At 35.5% G+C, this 13,442-nt stretch overlaps 2 long non-coding RNA genes across 2 annotated transcripts; both read right to left on the reverse strand.

Moving 5' to 3' along the window:
• Window positions 1-4,973: 4,973 nt before the first annotated feature.
• LOC129739438 (uncharacterized) lies at window positions 4,974-5,448 on the reverse strand. Its single transcript, XR_008735863.1, has 3 exons — window positions 5,329-5,448; window positions 5,190-5,261; window positions 4,974-5,125 (listed from the first exon to the last, which is right to left on the reverse strand). It is a non-coding gene; the product is annotated as an uncharacterized LOC129739438 (long non-coding RNA).
• Window positions 5,449-8,526: 3,078 nt separating this feature from the next.
• On the reverse strand, window positions 8,527-9,001 carry LOC129739439 (uncharacterized). Its single transcript, XR_008735864.1, has 3 exons — window positions 8,882-9,001; window positions 8,743-8,814; window positions 8,527-8,678 (listed from the first exon to the last, which is right to left on the reverse strand). It is a non-coding gene; the product is annotated as an uncharacterized LOC129739439 (long non-coding RNA).
• Between the last annotated feature and the right edge of the window lie 4,441 nt (window positions 9,002-13,442).

A 13,442-nucleotide genomic window follows, 5' to 3' on the forward strand; every position in this document is an offset into this window, starting at 1 on the left:
TCATTATATGTACTACTTAGGGATCAATTCCGAGACTTGTCAGACGTCAGAGTTTTAGGAGATCTAAATCAATATATTATTATAATAATAAAAGTGAACCATTTATAAATGTACCTTAAAATTGAAATAATGCAGCGTAAAACAACCAGTTCTGCACCATATGGAAGGCGTAATTTGATTATTGTGTGAACACGAAAATGATTATTTGTATGAAAGCATTAGTAATAAAAAAATTAGTTCCATGAATCTTTTCTCATATTATTTCTGAAAAACAAAATTAAGTTAAGAAATTCAATACCCCAGTATGGGCTACAATGGTTCCATTGTTAACCGACGATAATTTATATCATCCTCATTTGATAGGTGGATCATAAAGTAACGATACGTGTTATCATGAAATACCTTTTGGAACAGTAAAAAAAGGCAAAAAAATGAATGGTTACTCTACTTAACGACCCGTTCACTGTATCGTAAAGTGCGTCCAAACGATTCCATTCCATGAAAAAATGATAAACCTTATCTTACATTAATAATCCAAAACTATAGAGGTTATCTTTTGGGTGTCTTGGGAAGAAGATAATAGGAATAGTCACTGTATAATACTGATTCATGCGGGAGGTCCTAGAGGACCTTTTTGTATACTTTTGCTAGTACGGACAACACTACAACTCCAGCAGAGAAGAAGGCATAGCAATTCACACCAAAATCAATTGCTTATCCGAGACGGTTTTGATCAGGTCGGACGAATCGGAGGTGATCACGACATCCAGCAAAGGGTCATCTGCAACGATACCGCAAGTTACGAACGATCGTCAACTGTCGTAACTTCGGAGCTGATTGGTCAAAGGATCGGCAACCCGACGGATCGAACCTGAAACGGAAAGGCCGGCAAACGATACCATTGCTGGTCTGATTTGTGTCACCATCAGGCACTATTCACCAACCATTCAAAACCTAACCTCAAAATAGGTTATCCGGGTGCACACGGATAAACCACATCAAGTAGTCACTAGAAAGCTACCAAATGAGTGAGTACAACTTAAAACGGTCGTTAGAATTGAAATGCATATGCTAAAAACTAATTGTAATTAGAAAAAAATCACCCTAATTAATAATGTTAAACGCACACCTTTTTCATAATTAAAGATTATTAACTCCCATAATTATTGTCGTGTCGCAAGTATCGTTCTCTAAAGGAGAGTTCAGGCCTCGTCCTCGAGTTTCTGACTGAAAAGAGGAAGGAAGTCGGCTTTTGAGATTGACCCCTGACTTGGGAGATTTCGTTTTCCTATCCCTCAGATAGGCGTTACGGGATTTGACAGGTAGAACTTTTGTCACCACTACTCCCACGCACCTGAGTGCATTTGCGACAAGCAGAGTCAGTCTGAAATGCGTTAGCGACCCTGAGTTCCCATTAAGCATAAAGCTAGAATGACATTCCAGTAGGAGTAAAGTTACAAATTGGCGCCCAACTACTTTTTTTATATACACAAGCAGACTGATTTTCATCCTCCCTCGAAAGGGGTAGAAAACACTACGTGTTGTTGGATTCATTTCGTTCTCCAAACGAAATTTGGATAAGAAAAAAGCTTATTGATATAGATATCGGAATAATTAATATTTGTTTTCAGGAAAACGGTTAGATTTCGCGATGGATGCGGATTGTGAACGACTATACAGGAATTTGTTGGTACATCACCTGACTAATCTGGAGATTCGACATGAGCTGCTCATAAGATCTGTCCAATTCCAGGAAAAAGACAACCGTGCCGCTTTAACACGAAGTCTTAGGGAAATGTTTAAGTCTGAGAGGGAAAATAACGGAAATCCCCCCGCGATTGATCTGGGTAAATGTATGACGGAAAATGAAATTACGGTGGACCAGGAAATCAAAACGATTGATGAAAATCTAACGGAAATACGTGATTTTTTGGAGAAAAAACGAAAATACGACGGGTTGAAGGAAAGTTTGAAAACACGATTGGTACACTATTACGCTAGGGCCAGACGTTTACAGGAAGTTGCGGAGATTGAAACTGATTTGAACGATCTAGATATGATGTTAAGTACGATTCGTGGGCTTATCACGTTTCATTTCTCATTGGTGTCCTCGGAAAGGTCAATTAGGGATGAAGTAGCTAAGCAAATAGCAGAATCGATTAATAAATTATCGATTGCATGGTCCGGTTCGGATGCCGGAAGTTTACCAGAGAATGTCAGGAATCAGAGTAGAGATTCTGATACTGAAACAGATCGTGAAGTCGAGCCGCGAAATAGAGAACCGAGCAGAAGAAAATTAGGATCGATTCGGAAAAATGAGAACGTTGGCCCTCCATTTCCCCCTCTCGCGAGATGGAATTCGTATGGGTATCCCGCGTATCCTTATTGGTACCCTTTCCACTTACCGCCGCCGGGACATAGTACACCGTTTGATCAGCAAGGTAGCAGGAATCCGAGTTTGTCTAAGAGGGATGGAAGGAGGCAAGAAGTGGACATAATGCCTAAAAAGAAGAATCGCGAATCGAGGAAGCAGAAAGTTTCTGCTCCGCCACCGGTTGAATCATCGGATTCAAACGGAGATGAATCGGCAAGATCGAGTTCGGCATCGGAACCAAGAAGTCGTAGATCCCCTTCTCAAAGTCGGAGGCGTCGTCATCGAAGTAGACGTCCGGTTTGGGAATGGAATCTTCGCTACGACGGTAAAGATAACGGCCAAAATCTTATCAAATTCATCAAAGAAGTCGAATATTACGCAAATTCGGAAAACGTTTCGGAACGTGAACTATTTCGTTCGGCCATATATCTTTTTAAAGATCAAGCAAAGGTATGGTTCCTTTCTGGAATGGAAACTGAAGAGTTTACAAACTGGAAGGAACTGGTTCACGAGATGAAGAGGGAATTTTTGAGCCCCGATCATGATCACCGGAATGAAGTAAAGGCCATCGCGCGAAAACAAGGACCAAAGGAAAGTTTTCAAGAGTTTCTCGCTGAAATGCAGAAAATTTTCAATTCATTAACAAAACCGTTGTCAGAGGGCAAGAAATTTGAAATTGTCTGGAGAAATTTACGTTCGGATTATAAAGGTCATGCCGTCGCGTCAAATATCGATAATTTAGCGGATTTGAAGAAATTCGGTAGACAACTAGATGCCACTTACTGGTTCAAATACGCGAATCCTATTGACAATAATCCACGAACTCGTCGTGAGGTTAATGAGATTAAAACGGGAGCTATACCAAAATATCCGCCTCCGCACGATTCAAAGAAAGAAAAATCACGAACCTTCACTAGAACAAGACCGGAAGTTACATCAGAAGATGAGCGAAGTAAAATAAGAGGTTTGAAAGAAGTCGTAGGTCAAGAAAATAGGACTAGAAAGGAGAAAGATACAGGACTAGAAATGATAGTAAGGAAATATGTTCCTCCAGAGAAAGGAATATGTTTCAATTGTCGGTTGAGAGGCCATCACTTTGAAGAATGTGAGGGTTTGCCTCACAAATTCTGTCATAGGTGTGGTTTTCTCAATTTCGATACTACCAATTGTCCATTCTGTAAAAAAAACTACCATTAGACAACCTGAAGGGGCAGGTTTGTCAGAAGAATTCAGAAATCCCTGCAAGCAAACAACAATTATATCCCGATTTGAGTCAATATGGTCTTCGTCCCATTAAAAAGGACGAATATGGACCGAAAGAACCGGAAGTAGATGAACTGTTCATTCAGTTGCAAGGCGATGATCGTCCTTTTGCAGAAATTACTATTTTTGACTGTCCAATTATCGGCCTTCTTGACAGTGGAGCACATCGAAGCATACTGGGGATAGGGGCGAGAGGTTTCGTGAAGAAGTTAAGGTTAAAAATATTTCCTTCCGAACTAGAACTCCGAACGGCCAAACGGTCAAAAACTCGTGATTGAAGGAGTGGTTAACCTTCCTGTAACGTTCAACGGAAGCACCAAAATTATCGAGACCTTGATTGCACCAGAACTGAAACGGAAATTAATTCTAGGGACAGATTTCTGGGAAGCATTTAACATAACCCCAACAGTGCAAGCACTGCACGTTGAGGAAATGCAAACGGTTCTAGAAAATAATTATTTGAATGAAAAGCAGCTAAGACTTTTAGAAAAGGGTTAAGTCGTTGTTCAAGGTGGCCGAGGATGGTCGCCTTCACAGAAAAAAAATCTGAATCCTAAACGACACTGAAATTGAAAACCTTCATTATTACATGACATGGAACGCGATTTATTGATGTAAATTTACAAAATAAAAACAATTGAATCCTTAACAGCACTGAATTCTAATGACACAACTACACACAACCAAAAATATTTGTAAAATTACATCATATATGATGTAAAGAAAAAGAAGCATCATATATGACGGAATTTTCAGTGCGAGTTAAATATTACGTGTCTGTAAAATTCAATGACGTGTAAAATTTCCCTGACGTGTAATATTTTACTAGCACTGAAGATTACGTAATTTTGTCGGCCTCTTTTAATTTTCATCATTTCTGATGTAATTCTACATTTTTTCCCCGTATTGCGTTGAAAAGCGTATTCGGCAATATTTCTTAAAAATAACAACAAAAATTGTCTATATAATTATTTATTATCCATTTTACTGCGGATGCAAGGCTGTTTAGATTAATATATACACGAGGTGGTCAAATCATTGGCCGGAAAGTTTTGCACTCAAAGAGGTAGAGATAATAGTATTAGGCCAAAATTTGTGGTGATTGCTCGCCATCAGTTTGAAGCTGTGAATATAAGACGTCGGAAAATACTTCATCGGGCTTCTTTGGATATTAACCGATAACTTCCGGGACCTACATCAGTTTGGTATCACGTCAACCAAAGATATTTTCGCTGGATTCAAGTTAATTATTGTTAACATACCTGGAATTAATTCATTAAATGTAAATAAAGCGAGTATGATAGGAAAGAAGAATATATATGTATATTACTTTTATCAACTCAGCCACAACGAAGAATCAGCACTCCTGGGAACAAGTTCAATCCGATTATGACCTTGATCAGACACTTTTTTCGAAGCAACCTATTTCGCTTTCCAGATAGAGAAAACTTCCGAGCACCAGCTCCTTTGAGTATGTTTAAGAATATTCTGAAATTTGTTTTATAATTTATTCCACTGTGTTAAGGTGTCTAAATTATCATTTTATTCTTACCTGCAAAAACTCTTTATGCCGGTGTGTGGAGATGCATAATCAAGGCATGAAACGGCTGATTCCCGCAGCAGTCTTGCTGAAACAAATTTAAAAAAACTGCATTTATTGTCCTGGAAATTCCCCTTTTTGTCAGTGCTACCTTCTGGCATAAGTCGAGCCACCATTCCAGCCAAAGTTTTCAATCGGCTGACTGCCGATACCGCGTACATTATGTTCCGGTAGCTCTGGAGTCTTCTGAGGGCAAGTTTTTTCATGGTTGTTATCCAACTTATATAAATATTTTCCATGCCGATCTTATCGAAGACAAATTAGACACGGCGGCTATGCTATTTGTCACGATTCACTGCAGGAACTTGAATCCAAGGCAGAATGTTGATTTTTTAAAACAACACTTTGCTCGCGCCTGATTCATGTTTCCGGTCACATAAGTCAGGACTTCTGACTCCGGAATCTGCATTTTATCTGCTGATGGGTTTGAGCCTTATCTTTTTTGGTAACTGGAAAGAGTGCATACTAACATAGCGCTTGAACAACTTATACCGTATTTTTTTTCACCTGGAGGCAAACTACACACAACGAAAAAAATCTGTAAAATCACATCACATGTGATGTAAATAAAAAGAAGCATCATATATGACGGAATTTTCAGTGCTAGTTGGAAATTACACGCCAGTGAAATTTTGCAACGTGTAAAATAGAAAAGATGTAAAATTTTGCAACGTGTAAAATAAAAATGATGTAAATTATAATCTCACTGAATATTGGAAGAGAAACTTTCCAATTGGAATTTGTTTTGTTTTATTTTTGTTTATATGATTCAATAATAAAATTTTCTCATCTCTTCATAAAAATTAAACCTTTTTATAACTTATTTAATTTATTTTATTTAGCAACAAAAATTTGTTAAGCATTAGCACGCAATTTTTTTTTATTAGAATTCACTTCACCCTTTCATTTTCTTCCCCGGATCCTAAGTTCAGTAACGTGGAGCCGCTTACGGAACCGCATCCCTGCTTCACGAAGATCTCCGGGAACCTCACTCGCGGGAAAACTGCTTAAAACAAATACTTTGGTGCACAACTTGACTTGACACTTTGTTTACTTTTGTCTATAGTCCTGTTCATGACAGTTTATAATTTTACATGACATGCAACCGAATTCCGGGCAAAAAATGTCGTGAAAGAAAAGAAATTATTGAAGACATTTTTAAAATTTTCTTATCTTGCAATTCCGGTGAATTTAAAGAAGACATTTTTTGACGTTAAAAAAAGAAAATACTATTTTCAATTTCTTCGTATTTTTTTCGTTGCAAAATTTTCTTAGATTGACATTCCGGTCAATTCAAAGAAGACATTTTTTGACGTTTGAAATAGAAAACGAGATTTTTAATTTCTTCGGCATTTTTGCTTCGGAAATTTGAAAAGACATTTCTTTTCAGTGAGGATTTTATTGAATCAAACGTTAATACCTATTAAAACTTGAAAATAATGGACAAGACAACCTACTGGTAGTTTCACAACCGACATGTCATCGTATTTTGAAGAATGCTGGGAGAAATTTGTCGTTTTTTCCAACAAAAGATGCAGAACTAGCTCTTATTAAGCAAAAGTTCTTCCAGCTATTTAATATCCCCGGAGTGATTGCAGCTCTTGACTGTACACATGTAACTATTTTGAGCCCTCCGAAAGATTTGATTGTTTACAAACACGTAACTTTCTATCTTCATTTTCAAAATGTCCAATTATACCTTCAACACTCAACGATATGTTTTTTTTATATTTATTTGCATGCACGGTTGCGAGCAAGATTTGAAGTATTTTATCTAGCAATATTTAATATTGCTGTTATAAATAGTTTTCAGTACTAAAAATATAATTTTTATCAAATTACCATGCTCAATATCGGACAACAAACTAACATGGGAGAAAGACGGTGCCAACAATAAGTCATTTTGAAAAGTCTCATCGACAACAAACGTCAAAGACGTCTAGCGGTGAATAGGTGAACTATACTTTTTTCTTCTCTTACATTTGTTTTTTTTTCTTTCTCTTTACTTTTTCGGAATCAGCCAAGAAGAAAAGACATTTTTATGAAGAGAACGACAATTTTAGAATTTCTTTTCTACACAGAAAAAAAATTTGAATCCTTAACAACACTGAAATTGAAAAACCTTTAATATTACATGACGTTGAACGCAATTTATTGATGTAAATTTATAGATTGAAAAAAGTTGAAACCATAATAGCACTGAATTCGAATGACATGAATTTTACTTGACACGGAACGCGATTATTTGATGTAAATTTACATCACATATGATGTAAATAAAAAGAAGCATCACATATGACGGAATTTTCAGTGCGAATTAAATATTACACGTCTTAAATATTTACATGTCTTTCAAATTTTACACGTCTTTTGAAATTCATAGTCGTGTGATATTCAACTCGCTCTGAAAATTCCATAATATGTGTTACTTCTTTTTCGTTACATCATATGTGATGTAATTTTACAAATGTTTTTGGTCGCACACAATTCTTAACAACACTGAATAAGAAGTTTATTAAAATTACACGTCATGGAATGTGATAACGACATTGAATTTGTGTTTAATCAATATTACATATCCATCAGCCGAATTCCGGTACTTGAAGAAAATCACGAAAAATCTCTTCTACACACAACCAAAAATATTTGTAAAATTACATCATATATGATGTAAAGAAAAAGAAGCATCATATATGACGGAATTTTCAGTGCGAGTTAAATATTACGTGTCTGTAAAATTCAATGACGTGTAAAATTTCCCTGACGTGTAATATTTTACTAGCACTGAAGATTACGTAATTTTGTCGGCCTCTTTTAATTTTCATCATTTCTGATGTAATTCTACATTTTTTCCCCGTATTGCGTTGAAAAGCGTATTCGGCAATATTTCTTAAAAATAACAACAAAAATTGTCTATATAATTATTTATTATCCATTTTACTGCGGATGCAAGGCTGTTTAGATTAATATATACACGAGGTGGTCAAATCATTGGCCGGAAAGTTTTGCACTCAAAGAGGTAGAGATAATAGTATTAGGCCAAAATTTGTGGTGATTGCTCGCCATCAGTTTGAAGCTGTGAATATAAGACGTCGGAAAATACTTCATCGGGCTTCTTTGGATATTAACCGATAACTTCCGGGACCTACATCAGTTTGGTATCACGTCAACCAAAGATATTTTCGCTGGATTCAAGTTAATTATTGTTAACATACCTGGAATTAATTCATTAAATGTAAATAAAGCGAGTATGATAGGAAAGAAGAATATATATGTATATTACTTTTATCAACTCAGCCACAACGAAGAATCAGCACTCCTGGGAACAAGTTCAATCCGATTATGACCTTGATCAGACACTTTTTTCGAAGCAACCTATTTCGCTTTCCAGATAGAGAAAACTTCCGAGCACCAGCTCCTTTGAGTATGTTTAAGAATATTCTGAAATTTGTTTTATAATTTATTCCACTGTGTTAAGGTGTCTAAATTATCATTTTATTCTTACCTGCAAAAACTCTTTATGCCGGTGTGTGGAGATGCATAATCAAGGCATGAAACGGCTGATTCCCGCAGCAGTCTTGCTGAAACAAATTTAAAAAAACTGCATTTATTGTCCTGGAAATTCCCCTTTTTGTCAGTGCTACCTTCTGGCATAAGTCGAGCCACCATTCCAGCCAAAGTTTTCAATCGGCTGACTGCCGATACCGCGTACATTATGTTCCGGTAGCTCTGGAGTCTTCTGAGGGCAAGTTTTTTCATGGTTGTTATCCAACTTATATAAATATTTTCCATGCCGATCTTATCGAAGACAAATTAGACACGGCGGCTATGCTATTTGTCACGATTCACTGCAGGAACTTGAATCCAAGGCAGAATGTTGATTTTTTAAAACAACACTTTGCTCGCGCCTGATTCATGTTTCCGGTCACATAAGTCAGGACTTCTGACTCCGGAATCTGCATTTTATCTGCTGATGGGTTTGAGCCTTATCTTTTTTGGTAACTGGAAAGAGTGCATACTAACATAGCGCTTGAACAACTTATACCGTATTTTTTTTCACCTGGAGGCAAACTACACACAACGAAAAAAATCTGTAAAATCACATCACATGTGATGTAAATAAAAAGAAGCATCATATATGACGGAATTTTCAGTGCTAGTTGGAAATTACACGCCAGTGAAATTTTGCAACGTGTAAAATAGAAAAGATGTAAAATTTTGCAACGTGTAAAATAAAAATGATGTAAATTATAATCTCACTGAATATTGGAAGAGAAACTTTCCAATTGGAATTTGTTTTGTTTTATTTTTGTTTATATGATTCAATAATAAAATTTTCTCATCTCTTCATAAAAATTAAACCTTTTTATAACTTATTTAATTTATTTTATTTAGCAACAAAAATTTGTTAAGCATTAGCACGCAATTTTTTTTTATTAGAATTCACTTCACCCTTTCATTTTCTTCCCCGGATCCTAAGTTCAGTAACGTGGAGCCGCTTACGGAACCGCATCCCTGCTTCACGAAGATCTCCGGGAACCTCACTCGCGGGAAAACTGCTTAAAACAAATACTTTGGTGCACAACTTGACTTGACACTTTGTTTACTTTTGTCTATAGTCCTGTTCATGACAGTTTATAATTTTACATGACATGCAACCGAATTCCGGGCAAAAAATGTCGTGAAAGAAAAGAAATTATTGAAGACATTTTTAAAATTTTCTTATCTTGCAATTCCGGTGAATTTAAAGAAGACATTTTTTGACGTTAAAAAAAGAAAATACTATTTTCAATTTCTTCGTATTTTTTTCGTTGCAAAATTTTCTTAGATTGACATTCCGGTCAATTCAAAGAAGACATTTTTTGACGTTTGAAATAGAAAACGAGATTTTTAATTTCTTCGGCATTTTTGCTTCGGAAATTTGAAAAGACATTTCTTTTCAGTGAGGATTTTATTGAATCAAACGTTAATACCTATTAAAACTTGAAAATAATGGACAAGACAACCTACTGGTAGTTTCACAACCGACATGTCATCGTATTTTGAAGAATGCTGGGAGAAATTTGTCGTTTTTTCCAACAAAAGATGCAGAACTAGCTCTTATTAAGCAAAAGTTCTTCCAGCTATTTAATATCCCCGGAGTGATTGCAGCTCTTGACTGTACACATGTAACTATTTTGAGCCCTCCGAAAGATTTGATTGTTTACAAACACGTAACTTTCTATCTTCATTTTCAAAATGTCCAATTATACCTTCAACACTCAACGATATGTTTTTTTTATATTTATTTGCATGCACGGTTGCGAGCAAGATTTGAAGTATTTTATCTAGCAATATTTAATATTGCTGTTATAAATAGTTTTCAGTACTAAAAATATAATTTTTATCAAATTACCATGCTCAATATCGGACAACAAACTAACATGGGAGAAAGACGGTGCCAACAATAAGTCATTTTGAAAAGTCTCATCGACAACAAACGTCAAAGACGTCTAGCGGTGAATAGGTGAACTATACTTTTTTCTTCTCTTACATTTGTTTTTTTTTCTTTCTCTTTACTTTTTCGGAATCAGCCAAGAAGAAAAGACATTTTTATGAAGAGAACGACAATTTTAGAATTTCTTTTCTAGAAGAGATTTTTCGTGATTTTCTTCAAGTACCGGAATTCGGCTGATGGATATGTAATATTGATTAAACACAAATTCAATGTCGTTATCACATTCCATGACGTGTAATTTTAATAAACTTCTTATTCAGTGTTGTTAAGAATTGTGTGCGACCAAAAACATTTGTAAAATTACATCACATATGATGTAACGAAAAAGAAGTAACACATATTATGGAATTTTCAGAGCGAGTTGAATATCACACGACTATGAATTTCAAAAGACGTGTAAAATTTGAAAGACATGTAAATATTTAAGACGTGTAATATTTAATTCGCACTGAAAATTCCGTCATATGTGATGCTTCTTTTTATTTACATCATATGTGATGTAAATTTACATCAAATAATCGCGTTCCGTGTCAAGTAAAATTCATGTCATTCGAATTCAGTGCTATTATGGTTTCAACTTTTTTCAATCTATAAATTTACATCAATAAATTGCGTTCAACGTCATGTAATATTAAAGGTTTTTCAATTTCAGTGTTGTTAAGGATTCAAATTTTTTTTCTGTGTAGAGGCAACCTAGGTTCGCTCTAACTGCTGTCATCGTGCTCATTTATTGCTCGAGAGGCAACCTAGGTTCGCTCGAAAAAGGGACGGAGTCGCCCTGAGAAAAAAGTCAGTTTTGCGAGAAGTTCACCAATACTCTCAACGTTGTTGTCAAAACATTAAACAGCTGTTTTTGGCTGAAAACAAAACAGTTGAAATAATGAACGGGCAAATAATTATTGCCGCGATTTTGAACCTCTCAGCCAAGCAAAATCGTACTATCTGCAGTCCAGTGCAATCCGGACACGAAAAACGGCAATCCGGATGTGAAGAACCGAATGAAGAAATCCAGAAGGGAGAACAAAATGACAGCTGCATGTAAACATTGCGCTCGTTCTCACGCACACCTACGTATGGAATAACTCGAAACCCGAAACTTGCTTTTTTATTCTGACGGTTCCAGAGCCAAATCCTGAATCAAAAAAAAATACGCCATTATTTTCGTATGACTCCCCCAGCTCGCGCAGAGATTTGGAGCGCTCGTTCATACGCCAACTCAGCTAACCTAGAATAAAAAGCGTTTTTTACTGAGGCATGTTCTACGGAACGTTTACTATTAAGGTACTAGCAGCACCAATAGTACTTACCGATCAAAATATTTTTCATACTCCGTACAGCTCCGTACAATCCTTTGATTTTGAAAATACGGGAGAAAAAGAAACCAAAAATAGCAGTTGTTTTGTGTTTATTTTTCTATAGACGGTGCCGCTGTATCCAAAATAATCCACATACACGAACAGTTTTACTTAAGGCAAATTACATGATATTAAATATTAAAATATTGCAAATGAAACTAAAATCGCGTTTTTTTTCAAATGATTTACTTCAACGACAGAAATTCATTATTTACACGAAATTCGAATTTAAAAGTATTTTAAATTTACATCTGATGAATGCACTCAGTGTCTAGTAATATTACATTGAATTTCGATTTGAGTGTTGTTTGGGATTAATGTTTTTATAGGCTTGTAAATTTACGTCACAAAATGGTGTTCCGTGTCATTTAATTTTATTGTGCTCTAACTCAGTGCTGTTAAGTATTCAGATTGTTTTTCTGTGTTCTGGAAAATTACATCATATATGATGTAAATAAAAAGAAGCATCATAAATGACGGAATTTTACATTACGAAATCCTGTTCCGTGTCATGTAATATTAGTGTGATTCAATTTCAGTGCTGATTATGGTTCAATTATTTTTGATTTTGTAAATTTACATTACAAAATCGCGTTCTCTGTCATGTGATATCAAAGGGTATCAATTTCAGTGCTATTAAGGATTCAAATTTTTTTTGCTGTGTATTACTTGACACGGAACGCGATTATTTGATGTAAATTTACATCACATATGATGTAAATAAAAAGAAGCATCACATACGACGGAATTTTCAGTGCGAATTAAATATTACACGTCTTAATATTTTACATGTCTTTCAAATTTTACTCGTCTGTTGAAGATTGCAGACGTGTAAGATTCAACTCGCACTGAAAATTCCATCATATGCGATGCTTCTTTTTCGTTACATCATATGTGATGTAATTTTACAATTTTTTTTGGTCACACGAAATTCTCAACAACACTGAATTGGAAATTTCTCAAAATTACACGACATGAAATATTACAATACACTGAACGTGATAATGTCATGTAAAATTATAAACTGTGAAGAACAAGACCAGACAAATGTGACAAAAACGGTTAAGTCAAGTCGTGTGCCAAAGAATTTTCCCCGCGCGCGAGTAAGTTAATCGGTGTTGATGGTTCCCGGAGATATCCGAAAAACAGGGATGCTGTTCTGGAAGCGGATCCACGGTGTTCAACATTGGATCCGGTACTTCGCGGAAAAAATAAAAGAAATAAAATATAATGTGTGTTAAAAAATTTTTTGCCGCTTAATAAAATGAATCATATTAATTATAGATGAGTTTTATTTTTATTAAGAGACGCGAAAATTCCAGTATTGAATCATATTAACAATAAATAAAACAA

The sequence above is a fragment of the Uranotaenia lowii genome, chromosome 1, assembly GCF_029784155.1.
Source record: "Uranotaenia lowii strain MFRU-FL chromosome 1, ASM2978415v1, whole genome shotgun sequence".
Taxonomy (NCBI): Eukaryota; Metazoa; Arthropoda; class Insecta; order Diptera; family Culicidae; genus Uranotaenia; species Uranotaenia lowii.